Genomic DNA, 25,217 nt, shown 5'->3' with positions numbered 1-25,217 from the left:
AAATTGAAATTGTAAAACGTAAGTGTGACAACAGCTGTCAGGCCATCATTGTAAAGGTAGAGCGAAAGGAGACATCGATAGCCCCTTGGCCTATCACTGTTAGGCTGGTCCAAAGCAACAGCCAGGCCTTTGGCCACAGCGGCAGGGCACATCCATCATCAGGAATATCTCAACCCCCAAGTAGGGACCTAATTTTTCCTTGTCGGCTATCCAGCATTGCCAGACAAGAACCCATTGCAAGTCAGAGCCTACTTCCAGCAAGATCGCTCAGAAGTGGCAAAGTGTTTGGGAGCCATTCCAATGCAAGAATCTGTAACTTTTTTTTTCCACTTCTGCTTCCTAATCTGCTTCTGCAGTACTGGCAACATTCTGCCCGTGGAAACTCTTTAAAGGAGCAGTCAATTAATTCCTATATAAATATAATCACTCTCTAAGCTCAAGTTGTTGTTGGCACGTAACAAGGACTGCAGAATTGGCAATAGTCTGGACTTCCAATTATTGCAGCAAAATTAATTTCTATTCCATTCAAAGGGTAGGGGAAGAAAATTCACTTCAAACCCCCAGCCACGCAGTTTCAGCAGCTCTTAAAGCTCTTTCAATCACAAGGCCACTCTGTGGTACAGAACAAAATTCATTAGTGCCTGGGTGAAGATCAGCACAGAGAACACGCCCAGTTGCTCTCAAGTCAAAGGACTATCAAAATGGACTGATATTTCCTCATAGCTATCCATTTCTCAAAATATACAATTAACTATCAAAGCACGCAGTAGTATTTATTTTGAGATTTGCTGATTTCATTACGATAAGCACTGAAAAGTCATTTAATCTTTGAATGATAGAAGTTTACAAAGCACAGAGCGGGGGGGAGGAGGGGGGGGGGGGGTTGCCACTTTGTTCAGTGCCTGTGTCTGTTCTCTGTTAGAGCAATCCAAAACGTAGTAGACTATATCCATAGCTCTGTTTTCCTCTGCTTTGAATATGCATAACTGTAATGGAGCAACAGTCTCAGCCTCAAACACACCTGTGACAAAGCATTCCATATTATAATTACCTTCTGAGTAAAATGATTTCTTCTAAGCTTGCTCTCATAATCAAAGACCCCTCCCACCCGGTTTACTCACTCTTCCAACTTCTTCCATCGGGCAGAAGCTACAAAAGTCTGAGAACACGCACGAACAGATTCAAAAACAGCTTCTTCCTCTCTGTTACCAGACTCCTAAATGACCCCCTTATGGACTGACCTGATTAACACTACACCCCTGTATGCTTCACCTGATGCCGGTGTTATGTCGCTACATTGTGTACCTTGTGTTGCCCTATTATGTATTTTCTTTTCTTTTCATGTACTTAATGATCTGTTGAGTTGCTCGCAGAAAAATACTTTTAGCAAAATTGATTGCACCTCATCATTGTCTCCCCATCAAAAAGAAATAATCTATCTTTATGACATCTAGCAAAACTCTCCACAGCTTGAAAGATCCATTAAATCCCCATTTATCCATCTCTACGTCAGAAGAACTGTTCCCTATGTCTTCCTCAAGAATACAATTTCCATCCGTGGCATCATTCTAATGAACCAAAGCTGTACACTCTCAGTGATATTCATAATACCCTCTATAATGGTGTCACAGTACTGCACATAGAACACTGAATTTAATGCTTGTCGTAGTGGCTCCATCCACTGGCCGAGAATCTGTGGACACCCCGTCATGGCTATTTTCCCGGGATTAAATACCAATCAGGTACTTACCTGCCTCGCTGTTAAGGTTCCCAGGTCTTTGGAGACTAAGATCACACCTCCAAGAGCTTTTACCTAATCAGAGCCCCAGCACTTCTTCAGTCCCAGCAGCAGCACCGAGAATTGGCTGCCCGGGACAAGGAGCAGTGCTGGAGAGCCAGAGGTGAGAATCATAGAATTTACAGTGCAGAAGGAGGCCATTCGGCCCATCAAGTCTGCACCTGCCTTTGCAAAGAGCACCCTTCTTAAGCCCACACCTCCACCCTATCCCTGTAACCCAGTAACTCCACCTAACCTTTTTGGACACAAAGGGACAATTTATCATGGCCAATCCACCTAAGCTACACATCTTTGGATTGTGGGAGGAAACCAGAGCACCCGGAGGAAACCTACACAGACACGGGGAGAACGTGCAGACTCCACACAGACAGTGACCCAAGCCGAGGATCAAACCTGGGACCCTGGTGCTGTGAAGCAACAGTCCAAACCATCGTGCTACCATGCAAAAGGGATATGAACGGAGTGGACTTGCTGGGGCCAGTCAAGCAGAATCTAGTGAGAGGTTAGGACTTTATGTGGAGCGAAGGGAAGTGGCTTTCAACATTCACAGTCTTTGCCACCAGTGGGGTCCTCCCTTAGGACCAAACAGGAGGGTCTTCCCACCAGCTCCCAACCCAATCAACCTGGAGGCAGGGCACCAGGGTTTCCCTCATGGCCTGGTCAGGTTTTGTGGGTCTGCTGGTATTTCACCTGTGGCGGTGAAATCAGGCCTTTAAATGGCCTGTGATTGATCATTAAAGGCCTACAAATGGCCTAGGGTTGGGAAGGAAAACCTCAAGCTTCCCTGCTCTGACTTAATCAGGGGGAAATTGAAAATATGATCATTCTTTTCACCTTATGCCGTCCCACCTAATTATACAATCCCCATGATTCCAAATCCTCCGCAGGAAAGCATTACATTCTGCCTCGTAACTCCGTCTGCAGCCTAAGTGTTACTTTACACAAAATTACCATTTCTTCCCGACTCTTGCAATATTTGTTCCTAATTTTTGAAGCCAACATGTTACTGGCCTTTTCATGGCTGCACCCTCTGCTCTCACACATTTGTAGTGTGATATTTTGGAACCTCAGTGTTTCTCTCCAACCACACCCTTCAGTGTTAGCCCGTAGTGTCTACTTGCATACCTGTTTTTCATCCAAAGATATTACTTCACATACATTCACATCAAATTGTATCTGCCACCGTCTGTTATCTTGCTCACCTGCCTATGATTTCTTGAAGGCTTTTACAGTCCTCATTGTTTACTAATACCCTATTTTTGTGTCATCAGCAGATTTTGAGATTGAATCTCTTCCGCACACGTCAAATCTTCTCCACATATTGAGAACAAAAGTGGGCCCAACCGAACAATTGCTCACTTAGCCGAACATTTTTTTGTTCCTATTTGTCAGTCACTTGTCTAACTGAGCTGCTGAGTTTCTACTTTTAGATTATATTAAACGGGACTCTGCTTCTTTTTGGGCTTCGGCGAGGATACCCACTGTGGTGAATGTATTCACCATAATATAAGTTGTCTGTATAGTACTGTGGCCTATGGCCAGGGAATGGTAATATGATCTCCTTCCATGTATTGTACTGGAACCCTGGTGGGATCCGCCTCTGGCTCTGCCCGGGTGAGCCACCGAACATCGGGTATGATCGAGGATGCAATCACGTACGAAGCGGCGGTCGCGATTCTAAAGAGACAGTTCGTGAAGGCCGTGAACAAAGTGTTCGTGCGGCACCTCCTCACTACCAGCCGTCAACGCGCCAGGGAATGGCTAGACGAGTATTTAGAAAACCTGACACTACTCGCCCGCAACAGCAACTACAGGGTTGTGAAGGCCGATGAGCGCATGAAGCTGGTGATCCGGGACACCTACGTGGCTGGGGTCCAGTCTGACTACATCCGGCAGTGACTGCTGGAAAATGGGGCCACTGATTTACAGGACACGGTAAAAATAGCCACCTCATTAGAGGTGGTCTACCAGAGCCTCAGCGCGTTCCCGGCAGACCCAACGAACCCCTCGTGGGCACCACAGATGCGGCCTTCACCAGACCCAACTATGTCCCAGGCCTGTGCCGCGTGGCTGCCCATTCAGCTCGGGGGACTGTTTTGCTACTTCTGCGGGCAGGGCCAACACCCCCGGCAGCATTGCCCAGCCCACACCGCGACATCCAGCGACTGCGGCAAAAAGGGACATTTTGCCAGAGTCTGTCTGGCCCGATCCAAAGCCCCGAAGTCAAAACCTTACCAGGCCCGATCCACGGGCTCACAGGCCCACAGACCCCACAATGTGGCTGTGTGCCTGACGGTACCGCCCCCTTCAGACGTGTCATCCGCCTCGTGCAGCTCAAGGGGGGCGCCATATTTAACTCAGCCTGACACGTGTGATCCATGGGTCATATTGGCCGCCATCTTCAACACCAACCGACACGTGCGACCAAGTCGGAGGTCCAGCGACTCTTGAGGCAGTGGGTCATCGAGGCCAGCAACAGCCCCTGGAGAGCACAAGTGTGGTTGTCAGGACCGGGGAAAAGAATCGGATGGTTGTGAACTACAGCCAAACCATAAACCGGTTCACGTAACTGGATGCGTACCCCCTCCACCGCATTGTGGAGATGGTCAACCAGATCGCACAGTACCGGGTGTTCTCCATGGTAGATCTGAAGTCTTCCTACCACCAGCTCCCAATCCGCCCGGAAGATCACCACTACACTGCTTTTGAAGCAGCCGGCTAACTCTTCCACTTCCTCAGGGTCCCTTTCGGCGTCATTAATGGAGTCTCGGTTTTCCAGAGAACGATGGACCAAATGGTGGACCAGTACGGGCTGCGGGCTACATGCCCGTACTTGGACAATGTTACCATCTGTGGCCATGATCAGCAGGGCCATGACGGCAACCTTCAGAGGTACCTCCAGACCCCCCAATCCCTCAACCTCACATATAACAAGGAAAAGTGCGTTTTCCGCACAACCCGGCTCGCCAACCTCGGCTACGTCATGGAAAACGGAGTCCTAGGCCCGACCCCAACCGCATGCGCCCCCTCATGGAACTTCCCCTTCCCCACAGCATCAAGGCCCTCAAACACTGCCTGGGGCTATTCTCCTCTTACGCCCAGTGGGTCCCCAACTATGAGAACTAAGCCCGCCCACTTATCAAAGCCACTATATTCCCCCTGACGGTTGAAGCCCCCTCGGCCTTCAATCACATTAAGGCCGATATCACTAAGGTGGTGCACGCGGTGGACGAGTCCTTCCCTTCTATGTAGAGAGCGATGCATCAGACGTCGCCCTGGCCACCACCCTCAACCAGGCGGGCAGGCCAGTAGCCTTGTTTTCGAGAACCCTCCACGCCTCCGAGATTCGACACTCCTCTGTTGAGAAGGAAGCGCAAGCCATTGTGGAAGCTGTGCGGCATTGGAGGCACTACCTAGCCGGTAGGAGATACACCCTCGTCACCAACCAACAGTCGGTAGCCTTTATGTTCGACAACGCACAACGGGGCAAAATTAAAAGCGACAAAATCTCGAGGTGGAGGATCGAACTCCACCTATACTTATGATATCAAGTATCGCCCTGGGGAACTCAACGAGCCCCCAGATGCCCTGTCTGCGGCACATGCGCCAGCGCGCAAGGTGACCGACTTCGGGCTATCCAAATGACCTCTGTCACCCGGGGGTCACTCGGCTTATCCACTTTATTAAGGCCCGCAATCTGCCCTACTCCACCGAGGAGGACAGCGCCATGACTAGGGTGATGTGTTGGGCAGGCTGGATTGATGTGGACTGCACTTAATGCAGTGTAGCGAGAGACAGACCTCCAACACTTGATGAGATGCAACACGATTTTATTTAACATCTAAACTATTATACATATTCAACTGTGGGTTGACACTATGCTGACTTGACTGGAGACCTGATGCTAGCCTGACCAGACTTTCTAGCTACCACATGGTGTTTGCACTGGCTAGCTCATGGAGTCTGACTGTGTCGGTGGCTGGGTCCAGAGAGAGCGGGAAACCTAGTGCCCTCTGGCTTTATAGTGGTAGTGTCCTGTCTGGTGATTGGCTGCACTGTGCTGTGTGCTTATTGCTCATCCTGTGTGTCAATCACTGCCTGTCTGCACTTCATTATATACATGGGTGGATATTATGACATCCCCCTTTTTTTTTAGATAAATAAATATTAAGGCGTGTGTCCGTATATATATATATATATGTAAATGTGCCTGACTATATACAAAAGGTGTTGAAATGAACCTATATACATAGGAAGGTGTCAATAGTGCAGATACATGGCAGATGAAATGGTATTTACAGAGGTCAAAACGATGTGGTCACATAATGTACAAAAGTTCAGTCTATAGATTTAGTCTTTGTGGTGGGCGACGAATTCTTGTTGATCGCCGCAGGGGTGGATCAGGGGCAGCCTGCACTTGGATAGATGGGATCGCTGCCATCGCGGTGGTCGCGTGGGCTGGCAGGATTGCTGGTAGATCGGTGGCCTCGTGGTAGGGTACGTCCAGAGGAAGCATCGTGGGCGGTGGGGCACTTTGGTCAGGTAGCGGGCGTGGAACTTTTCGCAGTGCCCGTCTGTTATACCGTAGCAGGGAGCCATCAGCCATGTGGACATAGAACGATCTTGGAGCCACTCGCTTGATCACCACAGCTGTGGCTGACCAGCCGCCCTCAGGCAACTGGACACGAGCATGATCAGTTGGGACCAGCTCGGGTAGATCCGTGGCATGAGCATCGTATGTGGCTTTCTGTTGGGCCCGGGACTGCTGCATTTTCTGTAAGACCGTGAGGTGGTCAAGGTCTGGAACATGGATGGCTGGAACTGTGGTCCTCAGAGTGCGATTCATGAGCATCTGCACTGGAGACAACCCAGTGGACAGTGGGGTTGCCCTGTCTGCCAGCATTGCCAGGTTGAAGTCGGAGCCTGAGTCTGCAGCTTTGCACAGCAGACGCTTGACAATATGGACCCCTTTCTCAGCCTTCCCGTTTGACTGCGGTAGTGGGGACTGGAGGCTGCGTGACGGAAGTTGTAGCTGTGCAAAATCAGACCATTCCTGGCTGTAAAAGCATGGACCGTTGTCGCTCATTAGCATGAGCGATATCCCATGCCTGGCGAAAGAGTCTTTGCAGGCTTTGATCACCGCCTTCGACGTGAGGTCGGACAGTTTCACCACTTCTGGGTAACTGGAGAAGTAGTCGACCAGGAGTACGTAGTCACGCCCCTTGGCATGGAAAAGGTCGACACCGACTTTGGACCACGGAGAGGTCACTATCTCATGTTGCTGCAAAGTTTCTTTGGGTTGAGCTGGCTGAAACGTCTGACAGGCAGGACAGTTGAGAATTGTGTTGGAAATGTCCTGGCTGATGCCCGGCCAATAGACCACCTCCCGAGCTCTACGCGGCATTTCTCGACGCCAAGGTAACCCTCATGGAGTTGGCCCAGCACCATAGCCTGCATGCTCTGAGGAATCACAATCCTGTTGAGTTTCAGAAGGATGCCTTACACCACCGTCAGGTCGTCGTTTACGTTGTAGAACTGGGGACATTGTCCCTTCTGCCAGCCATTGGTAAGGTGCTGCATCACACGCTGCAGCAGAGGATCCTTGGCCGTTTCCTCACGAATGTGGACCACCCACTCGTCAGAGGCCGGAAGGTTGGTGGCACACAATTGCACTTGCGCTTTTATGTGGCAGATGAAGTCAGTTTGTTAACAGTGTGGTAATGGACCTGGATAGGGCATCTGCAATGATCAGCTCTTTGCTTGGAGTGTAGACAAGTTCAAAGTCGTAGCGGCGTAGCTTACGAAGAATTTGCTGTAACCGAGGCGTCATGTCATTTAAATCTTTCTGGATAAAGTGGACTAGAGGCCTGTGGTCCGTCTCTACCCTGAATTTTGGCAGGCCGTAAACATAGTCGTGAAACTTGACTAACCCTGTCAGGAGGCCAAGATACACCTTCTCAATCTGAGCGTACCGTTGCTCAGTGGACGTTATGGCCCTGGAGGCATATGTCACTGGAGCCCAGGACGGGGAGTCATCCCGCTGAAGGAGCACAGCTCCAATGCCGCCCTGGCTTGCATCAGTTGATATCTTGGTGTCCTTGGTTGGGTCGAAGAACGGCAGAACCGGGGCATTGGTGATCTTTGCTTTCAGCTCACGCCATTCCTCTTCATGCGCGGGCAGCCACTGGAATTCTGTTGACTTCTTGACGGGATGGCGGAGGGCCGCGGTGTGGGATGCCATATTGGGAATGAATTTCCCGAGGAAGTTGACCATTCTGGGAAAGAGGAGGACCGCCTTCCTGTCCTCCGGGCTCTGCATGGCGTTCATCGCCATGACCTTGTCGGCATCTGGCCGCATGCCCTGCTGCAAGATGTGGTCACCTAGGAATTTGATGTCCAATTGACCAAATGAGCACTTGGCCCTGTTGAGCTGGAGACCATGTTCACGGATTCTCTGGAATACCTTCTTGAGGTGAGCGATGTGTTCTTGGGGAGTTGTGGACCAGATAATGACATCGTCAACATACACTCGCACCCCCTCGATGACCTCCATCATCTGCTCCATGATACGATGAAATACCTCTGAGGAGAGATGATGCCAAAAGGCATCCGGTTGTAGCAGTAGTGACCGAACGGGGTGTTGAACGTGCACAGCTTGCGACTGGACGCATCCAGCTGTATTTGCCAAAAACCCTTGGAGGCGTCCAACTTTGTAAAGAATTTGGCATGAGCCATCTCACTGGTCAACTCTTCACGTTTTGGTATCGGGTAATGCTCCCGCATGATGTTGCGGTTTAGATCCTTCAGGTCAATGCAGATCCAAAGCTCCCCTGACGGCTTCTTTACGCAGACCATGGAGCTGACCCAGTCTGTGGGCTCTGTGACCTTCGAGATGATGCCCTGGTCTTGGAGGTCCTGTAATTGCTTCTTCAGACGATCCTTGAGGGGTGCCGGCACCCGGCCTGGTGCATGAATTACACGGGTGGCGTTCGGCTTGAGCAGAATTTTATATCGGTACGGGAGCGTGCCCATTCCATCTAATACGCTGTGGTACAGCGTGATTATGTTATCTATATCAGCTTGGAAGTTTTCATCAGGCGAGGCCGTCGCCAGTGATGATGACATGGTGTGGACTCGCTGAACCAGGTTCAGGAGCTTGCAGGCTCGAGCACCGAGCAGAGATGCTCTGTCAGGCCCGACGATGTCAAACCGCAGCGTCGCCTTGATCGCCTTGTTGGATACCCCTAGTTGACACGAGCCACTGGCAGCTATGGCATTGCCATTGTAGTCAAGGGGCTGACAGGCCGGTGGGATGATACTTGGTCTGACGCGGATGATGTCGAGATCGGATTTTGAGATGAGGTTCGCCTATGCGTTGGAATCCAGTTTGAACTGGATGCGAGCCTTGTTAACTGTAAGGACAGCACACCACTTGTCGTCGGGATCCATGCTGAGGATCGAGAGGCGTTTCGCCGTTGTGGTGGAAGACAGCGCATGCTTTGTTATGATGCCCACCCGGTGTGGGGACTTGAGGCAGTCAGCATTAGGGTCTGTTGGGCTGTCGGGATCGGAATCTGACATGCCTTGCTGTATTGAATGGACACTTCTGCGCCGCGGCTGGGATCGCTGGCTGCTGAGCGGTGGAGCAGATCTGCAAAGGGCTGCGTCGTGGCCAAGCTTGCCACACTGTAGACACTGGAGTCCTTTTGCCGGACAATGCCGCTTTAAATGGGCGGAGCCACAATTCGAACATGTCATGATGCCAACGTCAGCGCGTTCCACGCGCCATCGCGCATGTGCAGTGCGGTCGATCAATGTACGCACCTGCGCAGTCGTGTCATCGTTCTTGTCGTCAGCTCGGTCTTGGCGCGCACGTGCAGGGACCCGGGAAAAGGGCGCGAAAATGGCCACTCTCCTCGATGCTTAAGCCCTGCATCTGTGCGATGGCCTGCACTCGTTCCGCCTCGTGGGAGGCCAGCTTTGCAGTCTCTGACGCCCTGATGTGGGAGTAACGATTCTGATGCTCGTGGACAACACACATCACGATAGCGATAGTGAGGGTCAGCTGCTTGATTTTCAGGAGCTGCTGGCGAAGGGAGTCGGAGTGGACCCCGAAAACGATCTGATCCCGGATCATGGAATCAGCTGTCGAGTCATAGTTACATGACTGCGCTAGGATGCGGAGATGGGTCAAGAAGGACTAAAAAGGTTCATCCTTACCCTGAAGCCTCTGCTGGAAAACGTACCGTTCAAAGCTCTCATTCACCTCAATGTCGCAGTGGCTGTCGAACTTCAGCAGGACTGTTTTGAATTTTGTTTTGTCTTCGCCTTCAGCGAACGTTAGGGAGTTGTAGATGTGGATGGCATGGTCCCCCGCTGTGGAGAGAAATAGCGCGATCTTCCTGGCATCCGATGCGGCTTCGAGGTCGGAGGCCTCGATGTATAAGAGGAACTTTTGCTTGAAGATCTTCCAATTGGCGCCGAGGTTGCCGGAGATGCGGAGGAGGCTGGATGTTTTCCATGTCACCGGATGGCTGCTTGGGGGGTCAATGCTGATTCACTCGAGGTCGGTCCGTCAATTTCAGTATCACTCACTGGTACCATGATGTGTTAGGCAGGTTGGTTCGACGTGGACTGCACTTGATGCAGTATAGCGAGAGACAGACCTCTAACACTGGAGAAGATCCAATACAATTTTATTCAACGTTGTAACTAATATGCATGCTCAACTGTGGGTTGACACTATACTGACTTGACTGGAGACCTAGTACTAGCCTGACCAGACTTACTAGCTACCGCATGCAGCGACGGCCCTAGGGTTGCTGGCGCCCCGGGCAAGCTGAACTTCAGCGCCGTTCGGGGGCTGGGGGGGGGGGGGGGGGGGCTGAGGCGGGGGGGCGGGACCGAGGTGGGAGGGCGGGGCCGAGGCGAGGGGGCGGGGCTGAGGCGGGGGGGGTGGGGCGCGGCCGGGGCGGGGCCGAGGCGGGGGGGCGAGACGGGGGCGGGGGGACCGGGGCGGGGCCAAGGCGGCGGGGCCGGGGCGGGGCGGGGCCGGGGCCGAGGCCGGGTGGGGGCGGACGGGGGGGCGGACGGGGGGGGGCGGAGCCGGAGGGGGGGCGGAGGCGGAGGGGGGGCGGAGGGGGGGGGGGGCGGAGGGGGGGGGGCGGACGGAGGGGGGGGGCGGAGTGGGCCGCCCTGGGGGGCCAGCATGCGCTGGTTGGCACCGGCCCAACTGCGCATGCGCGGGACACGAGTCTCTGGCGCCCCCTTACACATGGCGCCCCGGGCGACTACCTGAGTTGCCGGTACCTTGGGCCGGCCCTGACCGCATGGTGTTTGCACTGGCTAGCTCGTGGACTCTGACTGTCTCAGTAGCTGGGTCCAGAGAGCGCAGGAAACCTAGTGTCCCTCTGGCTTTATAGTGGTAGTGTCCTGTCTGGTGATTGGCTGCTCTGTGTTGTGTGCTTACTGGTCATCCTGTATGTCAATCACTACCTGTCTGTACTTCATTATATACATGGGTGGATATTATGACATGTACCTTGATGTTGAGTAAGAAAGTTTACAGTTTTGAATACACGCTGATGGCCTGGTGGCACTCACTGTAAATACTTTTCACTCAGTAAATGAATGTTGCATTAATCCTTCTCCAAGTCCCATAGATTTGATGTGATTCAATTAAAAAAGGTGAGTATGCAAGTACAGCAAGTAATTGGGAAAACTATATTATTGTTCACTATAAAGGGGATTTAGGGCGGCATGTAGCGCAGTGGTTAGCACTGGGACTGCGGTGCTGAGGACCTGGTTTGAATCCGAGCCCTGGGTCACTGTCCATGTGGAGTGTGCACATTCCCCCCATGTCTGCGTGGGTTTCACCCCCACAACCCAAAGATGCGCAGGGTAGGTGGATTGGCCATGCTAAATTGCCCCTTAATTGGAAAATAAAAAATAATAATTGGGCATAAAGGGAATTTAATAACTACAGAGGTTGTGCCCAGGCAGCTCAATACATCCATTTCAAAGTGGACCGGGCCCACCAGGATGTCTGGGCAGCAGGGTTCGCCACCATCAACGGGATGTCCCGTGTCCAGGGGGTGATAGATGGGATTCATGTCCGCCAATGAGCACCTGTAGATGACAGGCCGCTTTTCATCAAATGAAAAGGGTTCCATTCGATGAACGTGCAGCTAATATGTGACCATCAGCTGCACATCATTAATCTCTGCACCTGATAGCCATCCAGCATGCACGGCGCGTTCATCCTGGCACATTCGACGATTCCTGATATGTTCGAGATGCCCTCCCCCCCCCCCCACCCCCCCCCCCCCCTCCCGGGCTGGGAGGTTGGCTCCTGGGTGACAGGATACTCCTTGCTAAAGTGCCCAACCGAGGTGAGTGTCTCTGGGATGGTGGAGGGTGTTGGTGACAGCTGTGACGGGAAATCACTGTCATCCTCCGACTCGAGCTCCGGGGTCTCCTGAATCTTGGGCGGAGGGCTGGTGTCGGAGCTGCTCTCCTCATCGCTGCCCGGGTCACGGGGGGGGGGCTCCGGCTGTGGCACTTGCTGGGGGCGCCGAATGCTAGATGGACCCGCCCCATCACCAGCTGGTCCTGCAAGACACAAGACAAGGTGCATGATTAGACCGCGGGTCGGAGGGGTGGTGGCGGTGAGCATGTGGGTAGGGGTGATGTAGGGTGAGGGGGTGGGGGTAGTGTGGTGTTAGTGGGGGTTGACACACTTGTCACGGGAAGCCGCAACTAAGCGAGGTGTCACTTCCTCGCCTGCGGCCGAACTCCACCTCGGTGACCTCCCGTTCCTCCGGGAAACCGACCACATCCAGGGCCTTCTGCTCTGCCACAGTGAGGGGCCACATGTCTGATGGTCCCCCTCCTGTCTTCTTCTAATCCTAAGGGTTGTGCACGACATTCTCCTGGGGGGGCCAGGGGGGGGAGCAGGAAAGAACAGTGTTAGACAGTCCGATACATGCAGCCCGGGGATGGGTAGCTAGTGGCCTCAGTGGCCAGGGCACCCAGCCATAGCAGCCAGTATGGGTGCAGGGTGGGGGTTTGACCGCCCTCCGGGTGGGGTGGGGAGGATAGGGTTATGGGTGTGTGGGATGGTGGTTGTTGCCAGCGGCACAGCGTTGCCTACTCACCCTGGCCACCCTGAGAAGGCTATGCAGTTTTTGTCCGCGCTGCTGGCTGGTCCGAACAATGTTGCCCATGGCGCTGACTTCTTCCACCTGAGCTCAGACACGGCGATCGGAGTCGGCTGGCAGTCTCCTTCCCGGGCCGGAGTACATGGTCATCCTCCTCTCCCCCTGGGGCAGCAGGGTAGCATGGTGGTTAGCATAAATGCTTCACAGCTCCAGGGTCCCAGGTTCGATTCCCGGCTGGGTCACTGTCTGTGTGGAGTCTGCACGTCCTCCCCGTGTGTGCGTGGGTTTCCTCCGGGTGCTCCGGTTTCCTCCCACAGTCCAAAGATGTGCGGGTTAGGTGGATTGGCCATGATAAATTGCCCGTAGTGTCCAAATAAAAAGTAAGGTTAAGGGGGGGGGTTGTTGGGTTACGGGTATAGGGTGGATACGTGGGGTTGAGTAGGGTGATCATGGCTCGGCACAACATTGAGGGCCGAAGGGCCTGTTCTGTGCTGTGCTGTTCTATGTTCTATGTTCTATGTCCTCTAAGGCACCCTGGAGGGTCTCCAGCATCTGTGAATCTTGGGGCTGCTCTCCTCGCTGCCATCTTGTTGGCTGTGATGGTGTGTGTGGGGAGTGAAGTGTGTATATGAGGCTGCCGCTTGTCAGCCTCCTGAGTGTCGATTGTGAATCCCGCACCATTTCTCATTGGCTCTGGTGCTTGACCCTTAACAATAACGGAATCGGTCCAGGTGTGGCGGCAGTTTTGCTGTAGTGGAACTCCATTAATTCTGCATCGACGTCAACACCGTGGGGGGATTCTCCGATTGCTGACGTATGTCATAATATACACCAGTATATCATGGTGCAGACACACACTGATGGACACACACAGGGACCAATCAACATGTACAAACACCGCAGCCAATCACCAGTTAGAATACACACACTATAAAGGCAGAGGGCACCACGGTTCCCGCCCATTCTGGGTGCTGCCTCTGTGTGTAACAAGAACTCATCCAGCCCAGCACAGACTCACAACACGTGCTGAGAGAATCAACTGGTTCAGACAAGGCTTAGGTCTCTAGTTCAAGTTAGCGTCATTTAGACCCACAGTCATCGTGTGTTAGTTAGTTAGAGGTTAGTTGATAAAATTGAGTTGAACCTTCATCAGTGTTGGAAGTGTCTGTTCATCTCTCAAGTCTACACTAGGCAACACATCATGATACCAGGAATTGAGGGATGCTAGAACTTCTGAGACCTACCTTTCAGTGATCTGCCTTCCACCAGTCTTGCGCCATCCTACAGAATGGATTCCGCTCGCCCGCCGCCGCCTCTCCGCATTGCTGGGAATCTGGGCTCGAACTGGAAACTTTTCAAACGGCGCTTCCAGCTGTACCTCGAAGCCAGGGACCTGGAAGCTGCGTCGGACGCATGGAAGATTGCTCTCTTTCTCTTCACAGCCGGGGACCACGCTCTGCACATTTTCAACTCTCTTACCTTCGCTGAGGGGGAGGACAAATCGAAGTTCAAGACCATAATTCTAAAGTTCGACAGCCACTGCGCGGTCGAGGTCAACGATAGCTTCGAGAGATACATGTTTCAGCAGCGAATTCAGGGTAAGGACGAGCCTTTCCAGTCCTTTATTACCCATCTCCGTGTCCTTGCGCAGTCCTGCAACTACGGGTCGACCTCTGACTCTATGCTTCGTGACCAGATGGTTTTTGGTGTTCAATCTGAGCCCCTGCACCAGCAGCTACTAAAAGTAAAGCAGCTTACTCTCTCCTAAGGCCATTGAGACCTGTGTACTTCATGAACATGCCTCCACACGCTTCTCCTGCATCCAGGCTGCTGAAACAACGCGGCAAGCCCCTTACAAGGCAGAACAGGTCCAAATGATTAACTCTTTTCAGGCTCTGGATCTGAACGATGGCGGCCATTTTGCGCGCTTTTCGTGGAGTCCATAGCGCTTACACGCAGCAAGCATACTGACGTCACGGACTGCTTCAGCGCAGGTACGCGCCATGCTGGATCACCCCACGCATGCGCGGTGGCGCAACGAACGTCCCGACGCTCCGGCGTGCGGCAACTGCGGCTCCACCCACTTAAAGCGGCAATGTCCCGTGAAGTCCCGACGCTGCCTGCAGTGTGGCAAACGAAGCCACTACGCTGCAATGTGCAGATCTTCCATGCCTGCTGTTTTTAGGAGGTCCACCCAGCCCCACAGCGACGTCAGGGCTATCCAGCCTGCCATCAATGAACCTACTCCAGACCTTGCTTCTGACTGTGCCTGCGATGACCCACAGCTCCCGTTGAAAATTGGTGGCGTTACCACGAACAGGATGTCCCCCAACCGTGGCACTGAACCGGTCCGCGTCCACAGCGTCAGCCAGGATGATGAGTGGTGTGCCACCCTTACGGTCAACCGGTCCCCTGTCAGGTTCCACCTGGACACTGGCGCTTCTGCCAATCTCATCGCATCGTCTGATTTCCACAAGCTCTGCGTACAGCCTGCTGTCCTGCCATCTGCGTGTAAATTGCTGGACTACAATGGCAATGCCATCGCCGCCAGCGGCTCCTGCCGCCTTGAGGTGACACATCGTGCTCACACAGTCATTCCCCCGTTCGAGATTGTTGCTGCCTCAAAAGCCTCCTTGCTTGGTGCGCAGGCATGCAAGCTGCTCCACTTAGTGCAGAGAGTACACTCTCTCTCTTCAAGCGATGTGTCTGCATCCTCTGATACAGACTTCAGGGCGCAACTCGACTCCATCATCCAGCAATACCATGATGTCTTCGAAGGCATGGGCACACTCCCGTACATGTAAAAAATCTTACTCAAGCCCAATGCCACGCCTGTCTTTCACGCACCACGCAGAGTCCCAGCGCCCCTTAGGGACCGTTTCAAGCAACAGCTCCAGGACCTCCAGGACCAAGGAGTCATTTCTAGGGTCCCGGAACCCACAGACTGGGTAAGCTCCATGGTCTGCATCAAGAGGCCGTCCGGCGAGCTGCGGATCTGTATTGATCCTAAAGATTTGAATCAGAATATCATGTGGGAGCACTACCCGATTCCGATACGTGAGGAGCTCACGTCCGAGATGGCCCATGCCAAACTATTCTCAAAACTGGATGCCTCGAAGGATTTCTGGCAGATCCAACTAGATGAGTCAAGCAGGAAGCTGTGTACGTTCAACACACCCTTTGGCAGGTTCTGCTACAACCGGATGCCATTCTGCATCATTTCTGCGTCCGAAGTTTTCCATCGGATCATGGAGCAGATGATGGAGGGGATCGACGGCGTCCGGGTGTATGTTGACGACATTATTATCTGGTCAACCACCCCGCAGGAACACATTGCCCGCCTTAAGCGCGTTTTCAGGCGCATCCATGAGCACGGACTCCGCCTCAATAAGGCCAAATGCTCCTTCGGACAGTTGAGTATCAAGTTTCTGGGGGATCACATCTCCCACCAGGGGGTGCGTCCAGACGAGGACAAGATTGCGGCAATCACGTCCATGAAGACAACTGAGGACAAGAAAGCAGTCCTCTGGTTCCTGGGTATGGTGAATTTCCTCAGGAAGTTCATCCCGAATCTTGCATCACACACAACGGCCCTCAGAGACCAGATTCGCAAAACCACAGATTTCCGATGGCTCCCTGCTTACGAGCGTGAATGGCAGGAGCTGAAGGCCAAGCTTTCCACGGCCCCAGTGTTGGCCTTTGACGACCCCACCAAAGAGACCAAAATCTCTGCTGATGCCAGTCAGTCGGGGATTGGTGCCGTGCTCCTGCAACGAAACGAGGCGTCGTCAAGGGCTCCCGTTGCGTATGCATCCCGGGCGATGACCCCCACAGAGCAACGCTATGCACAAATTGAGAAAGAGTGTCTCGGCCTTCTCACTGGAGCCGTGAAGTTCCACGACTACATCTATGGACTTCCGCAGTTCACGGTTGAAACTGACCACCGCCCGCTTGTAAATATTATCAAAAAGGGCTTGAATGATCTGACGCCTCGCCTCCAGCGTATCCTACTCAAGCTGCGCAGGTATGACTTTCAACTGATCTATACCCCTGGCAAGGACCTTGCCATTGCCGATGCCCTCTCAAGGTCGATCACAACTCCGTGTGATGACGACGGCTTCATTTGCCAAATAGATGCTCAAGTTCAGCTTGCAGCCTCCCATTTACCAGCTTTGGATGCACGACTGATGGAAATTCGCCGCAAGACAGCGGCTGATCCACTTCTGCAGCGGGTGACGTGTCTAATGTCAGACGGGTGGCTCAAGGGCCAATGCCCGCAATTTTACAACATCCGCGATGACCTGGCGGTTGTCAATGGGGTGCTCCTGAAATTGGATTGCATCGTTATTCCACAAAGCATGTGCCAGCTTGTGTTGAAGCAACTCCATGAAGGCCATTTAGGAATCAAGAAATGCCGCCGCAGGGCCAGAGAAGCCGTCTACTGGTCGGGCATTAACGATGACATCGCCAATATGGTGCTCAACTGCTCTACCTGCCAGCGTTTTCAGCCTGCCCAACCACGGGAGACCCTGATGCCCCATGAGCTCGTCACATCGCCTTGGACCAAAGTGGGCATCGACTTGTTCCATGCATTGGGCAGGGACTACGTCATCATCATCGACTACTTCTCCAGTTACCCGGAGGTCATCAGGCTGCATGATCTCACATCCTCGGCTGTGATCAGGGCGTGTAAGGAGACGTTTGCCCAACATGGCATTCCGCTGACAGTCATTTCAGACAATGGCCCCTGTTTCACAAGCCAGGAATGGGCCGGCTTCGCCCGACACTACAACTTCAAGCACGTTACGTCCAGTGCCCTATATCCCCAATCCAATTGGAAGGCGGAAAAGGGGGTCCACATTGTTAAGCGGCTCCTCAGCAAGGCCGCCGACGCCGGCTCAGATTTCCATCTTGCTCTGCTAGACTATCACTCCACCCCGCTCTCCAGCAGCCTGTCGCCTGCTCAGCTACTAATGAATCGCACCCTCAGGACGACGGTGCAATCGATTGTCACTCCCAACCTTGATTATGTCCCCGTGCTCCACCGTATGCACATGTCTCAACTGCAGCAGAAAACCTCCTGTGACTCACGGGCTGCTGACCTTCCCAACATCCATCAACGCGACAAGGTTCGCATCCACCTCCCGGACGGTGGCTGGTCTGCGCCTGCTGTCGTTCTAAGGCAGGTGGCCTCCCGCTCCTTCTTGGTCCGTTTACCAGATGGATCCATTCGCCGCCGCAACAGGCGTGCTCTTCGCCTGGTTCCAGGGTCGTCACGGGATCCTCCGACCAGCTCTGCTATTGATCCCGCCGTGGACAGTGTGGAGCTTCCGGTCACTCTGCCTGCCCCTGACAGTGCTGCAGCCCTCCCGGCTCCTGATGCGCCAGCCATTGCCCCACTCTTGCGGCGGTCAACCAGAGTTCGTCGCCCACCTCAGAGACTAAACTTATGAACTCTGTACACATGTGAACTTTCTGAAATGTTTTTTTATATCCTTCATTGTTGCATTCATTCTCCAGTTAGAATACACACACTATAAAGGCAGAGGGCACCACGGTTCCCAATCATTCTGGGTGCTGCCTCTGAGTGTAACAAGAACTCATCCAGCCCAGCACGACTCACAACACGTGCTGAGAGAATCAACTGGTTCGGACAAGGCTTAGGTCTCTAGTTCAAGTTAGCATCATTTAGACCCACAGTCATCGTGTGTTAGTTAGTTAGAGGTTAGTTAATAAAATTGAGTTGAACCTTCATCAGTGTTGGAAGTGTCTGTTCATCTCTCAAGTCCACACTAGCCAACACATCAATGTCGAAATCACAGTCGCTGATTGGCCGGAGAATCCCTTTTGATGCCGAAATAGGGGCGACACCTCCAAAACAGCTGTTGAGCCGGCCTCAGGACATCACCTGAAGGCCCTCCCTCAACGTTCCGCCGCCGATGGGCCGGCTTCCAGATGGCGTGGATCACTTGTGGTCTGAGGTTTTGTCAACCTCGTATAGTGGCTGCGGAATGTGTCCAGTGCCACCATAGTCATGGGAGGGGGGGGGGGGGGGGAGCCGCTCCGCTGGCCAGGGGGCTTCGGCGGAGGTTGAGGGGCCAGGTGGTGAGTGGTCCGGGGGGTGTCGAGGGGAGTTACAGGGGGCACTATCTGGCAGACTGGTTTTGCGCTCGGCAGACGCCATGTTGGACGGCATGACCACTGCAGGTCGCCGCTGTATGCCTGTGCTGCCACGGAGCCGGCAATTCTCCGTCCGTACCTACAGGGAACGCCGCTGGTTTTACTTGGTATGATTTATCGCCCCACACCGGATGGAGCATCAGTGCGGGGGAGGCGCTGACTTTTTGGTCATAATACTAGACGCATGCTCCGGACATAGGGCGAAATTCTCCGACCCCACGCAGGGTCGGAGAATCGGCCGGCAGCGGCGTTATTCCCGCTCCCGCAGGGTTTTTAAATCTCCGACCGGCCAAAAACCGGCGTTGTGCAAATCCCACCGGCTTCCTCTGAAAACAGCTGGCGCCGGCGGGATTTCATTATATTTTTCTTTCACCAAATCTCCGGCCCGGATGGGCCGAAGTCCCGCCGACGTGGCCACGGGTCACGTCGGCGAAAAACAGAGTAGCTTTAAAACGGCGTCAACCATTGATAATGTTTGACGCCGTTCAGTGTCCGAGGGCGGGTGGGGGGGGGGGGGGGGGTTGCGGGGGGGGGTGGTTGCGGGGGGGGGGGGGGGGGGGGGTGGTTGCGGGGGGGGGGGTTTGCGGGGGGGGTTGCGGCGGGGGGGTTGCGGCGGGGGGGTTGCGGCGGGGGGGGTTGCGGCGTTGGGGGGGTTGGGGTGGTGGGGAGGGGGGTTGGGGTGGTGGGGAGGGGGGTAGGGGTGGTGGGGAGGGGGGTGGGGCGGTGGGGGGGTAGGGGCGTTGGAGGGCAGCGGCGTGCAGAAAGGGGGGGGGCGACGGATGCCCGGGGCCAACGCACCGTTGCCCCCCCTCTGCACGCCGCCGCCCCCTACCCCGACCACCCCCCTCACCACCCCTACCTCCTTCCAACGCCCCTACCCCCCTCACCACCCCTACCCCCCAACCACCCCTACCCCCTCCAATGCCCCTACCCCCCTCACCACCCCTACCCCCCTCCCCACCACCCCTACCCCTCTCCAACGCCGCCCCCCCATCTCTCGCAACGCCGCAACTCCCCACCCTCAACGCCCCAACCCCCCACCCTCTCAACGCCCGGTCCCCCCCCCCCTCAACGCAGGGTCCCCCCCCCCTCTCCTCTCAGCGCCGGTACACACACACACCCCCCCCCCTCTCAACGCCGGTACCCACACCCCCCTCCCCCTCCCTCTGAAGGCCGGTACCCCCCCCCCCTCTGAAAGCCGGTACCCACACACCCCTCCCTCCCTCTGAAGGCCGGTACACACACCCCCCCCTCCCTCTGAAGGCCGGTACCCACACACCCCCCGCCCTCCCTCTGAAGGCCGGTACCCACACACCCCCCCCCCTCCCTCCCTCTGAAGGCCGGTACCCACACACCCCCCCTCTCTCCTCCTCCCCCCTTCTTCCTCCTCCCCCCCTTCCTTCCTCCTCCCCACCCTTCCTCCCTCCTCCCCCCCCCTTCCTTCCTCCGTTAGTGGGGGGGGGGTACGGCGTTAGTGGGGGGGGTGCAGCGTTGAGAGAGGGGGGGTACCGGCGTTGAGGGGGGGGGGTTGCGGCGTTGAGAGAGGGGGGGGTACTGGCGTTGAGAGAGAGGGGGGGTGGCGTTGGAGGGGGGTAGGGGTGGTGGGGAGGGGGGTAGGGTGATGAGAGGGGGAGGGGGGTAGGGGTGGGGGAGGGGGGTAGGGGCTTTGGAGGAGGTAGGGGTGGTGAGGGGGTAGGGGTGGTGAGGGGGGGTTGGGGTAGGGGGCAGGCGGCGTGCAGAGGGGGCGACGGTGCGTTGGCCCCGGCCATCCGTCGCCCCCCCCTCTGCACGCCGCTGCCCCCTACCCCAACCCCCCCTCACCACCCCCTACCCCCTCCAACGCCGACCCCCCTCTCTCAACGCCGGTACCCCCCTCTCCTCTCAACGCAGGTAACCCCACCCCTCCTCTCCTCTCAACTCAACGCCGCAACCGCCCCCCTCCCTCCCTCCCCCTCTCCCCTCTCCCTCCCTCCCTCTCCCCTCTCCCTCCCTCCCTCCCTCTCCCCCTCTCCCTCCCTCCCTCTCCCCCTCTCCCTCCCTCTCCCCCTTTCAACTCCGCAACCACAAACGCCGGGTCTCTCTCTTCTCCTCTCCCCCCCCCAAACGCCGGGTCTCTCCCTTCTCCTCCCCCCCCCCCCAAACGCCGAATCTCTCTCTTCTCCCCCCCCCCCAAACGCCGGGTCTCTCCCTTCTCCTCCCCCCCCCCCAACGTCGGGTCTCTCTTCCTCCCCCCCCCCAACGCCGGGTCTCTCTTCCTCCCCCCCCCCCAACGCCGGGTCTCTCTTCCTCCCCCCCCCAACGCCGGGTCTCTCTTCCCCCCCCCCCCCCCCCCCCCAACGCCGGGTCTCTCTCTCCCCACCACACAAACGCCGGGACTCGTGACTTCCGCAGCGGGTGAAACTGACGCGTATCGCGTCAGTCCGCTGCTGGCCCTTTCGGGAACGGAGATTACCGGCTTAAAAGAAGGCCCTGACGCCGGAGTCATCCGCACCGCTTTTGCCCGCTGGAAATGGGCGTCACGTCGGTCCGCGGAGAATTTCGCCCATAGTTTCAAAATCGGAGAATCCAGCCCTCAGTCTAAGAAACGGAGAATCCCGTCCCTTACCTATGAAGATCTTACATTGTGCCTGGGAAGCTGCTTAGCAGAGCTATACATGATCCTTATGTAAAAGCACAGCACACAGCTCAGGATGGAAGTCATTGCATGACAGTGCACTCATTGACTTAGGGTATATAGAAATTACTGACCTTTGAGATTTAGACCATGTGGAGAACTGTCATGCTCTAAAAGCAATGCCTCTGCACATCTCCCAAGTCTTCAGCAGAGCTAATGAAGGCGAGAAATTGTCATTAACTGTTGTGTCAGTATGGACTGGGCCACATTTTTCTGAATACAAAGGTAATCCAGGCAGAAATGTGTCAGATCCCGAGTGTTTGTAACTAATCGAACCATTGTCCCAGTGAGGAACTTTCTGTGAGGATAATGTAAACAAACCACACAGTTCATTTCACCCTGATGTGCGAAGGGTGACTGGGGGTGGGGGGGGGGGGGGGGGGGCGTGGTCAGTATTCAGATCATGCATAATATTATGCATTCATGAGAAATTGAGGTCTCCGGATGCTGCTCCCCCTGAAGACATTCAACAACAAATCATTGAAGAATATTCTTTTATGTTTGGGAAGCCTTACTAAGCTATTGTCTTGCAGACCATAAGTGCATCCACTTCTGAATTGGCTGTTTGTCTACTTGAAAGCTGCCATGCCCATCGAAGTGCTGACGCTATGGTTGAAAGGACTGTCCTGTGTAGAGTTGCTTAAGGACATGTGGTAAGGGAGTGCTAAACATGTTTCACTGCACCGCATGTTGCCTAGGCTACTGTGCCTTCCAAGGATAACCCCATTGTTAGAGCAGGAGATAATTAATCTTGCCTCTAGGATTACTCTGTGATCTCTGACCTTTCCTGAGATATTCTGGCAGATAATGAGGGTGTTTCGCATCAAAGCTGAAGAGAATTTTGATGGCGAAGATTAGTCCTCACCTTATTCCTCCTGAAAACCTGTATGAGGTCATTGTGGCTCATCTGCCACATCTTCCCTGTGCAATGACATCCTCATCAGATCATCTGTCTGAAAATTCCCCTCATCTGAACAGATGGCTATCTCTTCAATGTCTTCCTCAGGCAACACATGTCCCTTTGTAGTACTCAGCAAGTCTCACCGGCTGCTGCCAGGGTGCTCTCAAGGCCACATGTGTGCAGTCAATTTACCCCATATCCAAGAAACTCAGGACCGGACATTTTCTGGATCTGGGGATTTTTTTGGATTTTGGGTCCTGGGGACAGTGGGAGGAATAGGCTGGACCCAAAGAGCAGGGGATCAGTGCACCCGACCTCGATACACAGTGCACCATCGCCAATGTTAAATGAACTAACAATGGGAGAAGAACTAAAAAGCAGGAAAATAACTGCATTTGGGGCCATTAGTGGAATCCTGTAAACAGACCCTCTGTTAACAAAACGGACAGCAATGCTTGACCTGTTTCTCAGTTCAGTACGTGTACTATAAAGGAACAGTATTGCAATAGTGTCAGCTATTAACAGTAGCTGGAAGGATACGGAGCAAGTAATTGGGGTGAATTCTCCATTTGGGAGACTATGGGCGGGATTCCCTGTTGGCCATGGCGGTCCATGCCTGGACACGGTCCCAGTCCCATAGGGGGGTGCAGCTGGTCCCACGGTCCATCCAAAATCAGTGTTATAACCTGCCTGCTTACCATTGGCTGGGGACTAATGACAATCCCACAATCCTGTGGGAGTATGAACTTCCCCAATGAGGGGGGCAGAGAAATCATTAGCAGACTCCCTGCATAAATAGAGCTGGCCAGTTTGAAACCAGAGAGAGAGGAGTGAGCAGCAAGGGAAGTTGCTGCTGCTGTTGTATATATATGTTATTGTAAATAAATGTTATTTCTTTGTATCCTGAAAACTCGTGCTGGATTCTTCGTGGCCCTCACAAAACTGGCGATGAGGATTAAAGTGAATAGCTGTCTACACTGCTGAAGCCACCTCGCTGAATTTTTGTTGGATACAGGTTGGAAGTTGTTTTCTATTACACCATGCCTCTGTATGGACGTTTGGATGTTTTTGACGCTGCGCTGGAAATCTGGAACCAGTAGGCACAACGGATGTGTTACTATTTCCGGGCAAACAACATCACTGAAAACGAGCGCCAGGTGGTCATATTGCTCACCGCCTGCAGCCCGCATACATTTGAGGTGATTAGGATCCTTACGTACACAGCTGCGCCGGACACCAAAACGTTTGATGAACTTGTGAACTTAGTGGGACAACATTTTAACCCAACCCCATCCACGATAGTGAAAAGTTACCGGTTTAATACCGCTGAGAAGACCCCAGGAGAATCCCTTGCCGACTTTCTATCCAGGCTACGCAGGATTGCGGAGTACTGTGACTATAGGGAGACCTTGTCAGAAATGTTACGCGATCGTTTGGCTTGCGATATTAACAATGCGGCCACCCAGAGAAAGTTGTTAGCCGAGCCAACATTGACTTTTCAACAGGCCATTCAAATAGTATTGTCCCGAGAGAGCGTAGAACGGGGAGTGCAGGAGCTACAGGGAATGGAGGTGCATGCCTTGGGGCGCAACCCCTTCCGTCCGAAAGCATCCCCCCCTGCACCCCTGCCGTACCTTGGGCGAGGCGACGTCCGGATCGATGCCAGTCGCCGCCAGACATTCCTCCCCGTAGGGAGCCTTCTCCAGAACCAATGGATGAGGAACCATGTCCGTGTCAGACTTGTAGGCGCTGACGTTGTTGCGGACGCCGGTCCTGGGGGCGCCAGAGGTGCCGTCGCTCCGACCGAAACTGGAGCCAGCCCAGGGGCCGTACCTTTCATTTGGATGATCCTGCGGCGACTACTCCCGAGACGGAGGATGACTGCCTGCAGCTGCATTGTGTGGCAGCTCCCCGTGTGGCCCCCATTAAAGTGACAGTACAGGTCAATGGTCACCCGCTTGAGATGGAGTTGGGCACTGGCGCTGGGGTCTCCGTGATCGCCCAGAGGACATTCGACCGCATAAAGCAGGGTATACAGGGTTACCTTAACCGACACACAGGCCAGGTTGGCCACTTACACGGGGGAACCATTGGACATTGCAGGATCTACGATGACCCCTGTTGTTTATGAACACCAGAAGGGGCGTTTCCCACTTATCGTGGTGCGCGGCCATGGGCCCAGCCTGTTGGGTCGGGACTGGTTGCGCCATTTGCGGTTTCAGTTGCAGCATATTCTCCAAACACTTTCTGGAGGGTTGACTGAGGTGCTAGGACGATACCCAGATGTATTCCAGCCCGGTTTGGGGAAAATAAAAGATGCTGTAACCCGTATCCAAGTCAAACCAGGAGCCACGCCGCGCTATTTCCGGGCGCGCCCGGTGCCTTACGCCTTGCTCGAGAAGATAGAAGGGTAGATCATTCGTTTGGAGACTTTGGGTATCATCAGGCCGTCCGTTTCGCTGACTGGGCAGCACCAATTGTACCTGTAATGAAGCCAGATGCCAC

Source organism: Scyliorhinus canicula, chromosome 1, assembly GCF_902713615.1.
Source record: "Scyliorhinus canicula chromosome 1, sScyCan1.1, whole genome shotgun sequence".
NCBI lineage: Eukaryota > Metazoa > Chordata > Chondrichthyes > Carcharhiniformes > Scyliorhinidae > Scyliorhinus > Scyliorhinus canicula.
This window is presented reverse-complemented; position numbering follows the sequence as displayed.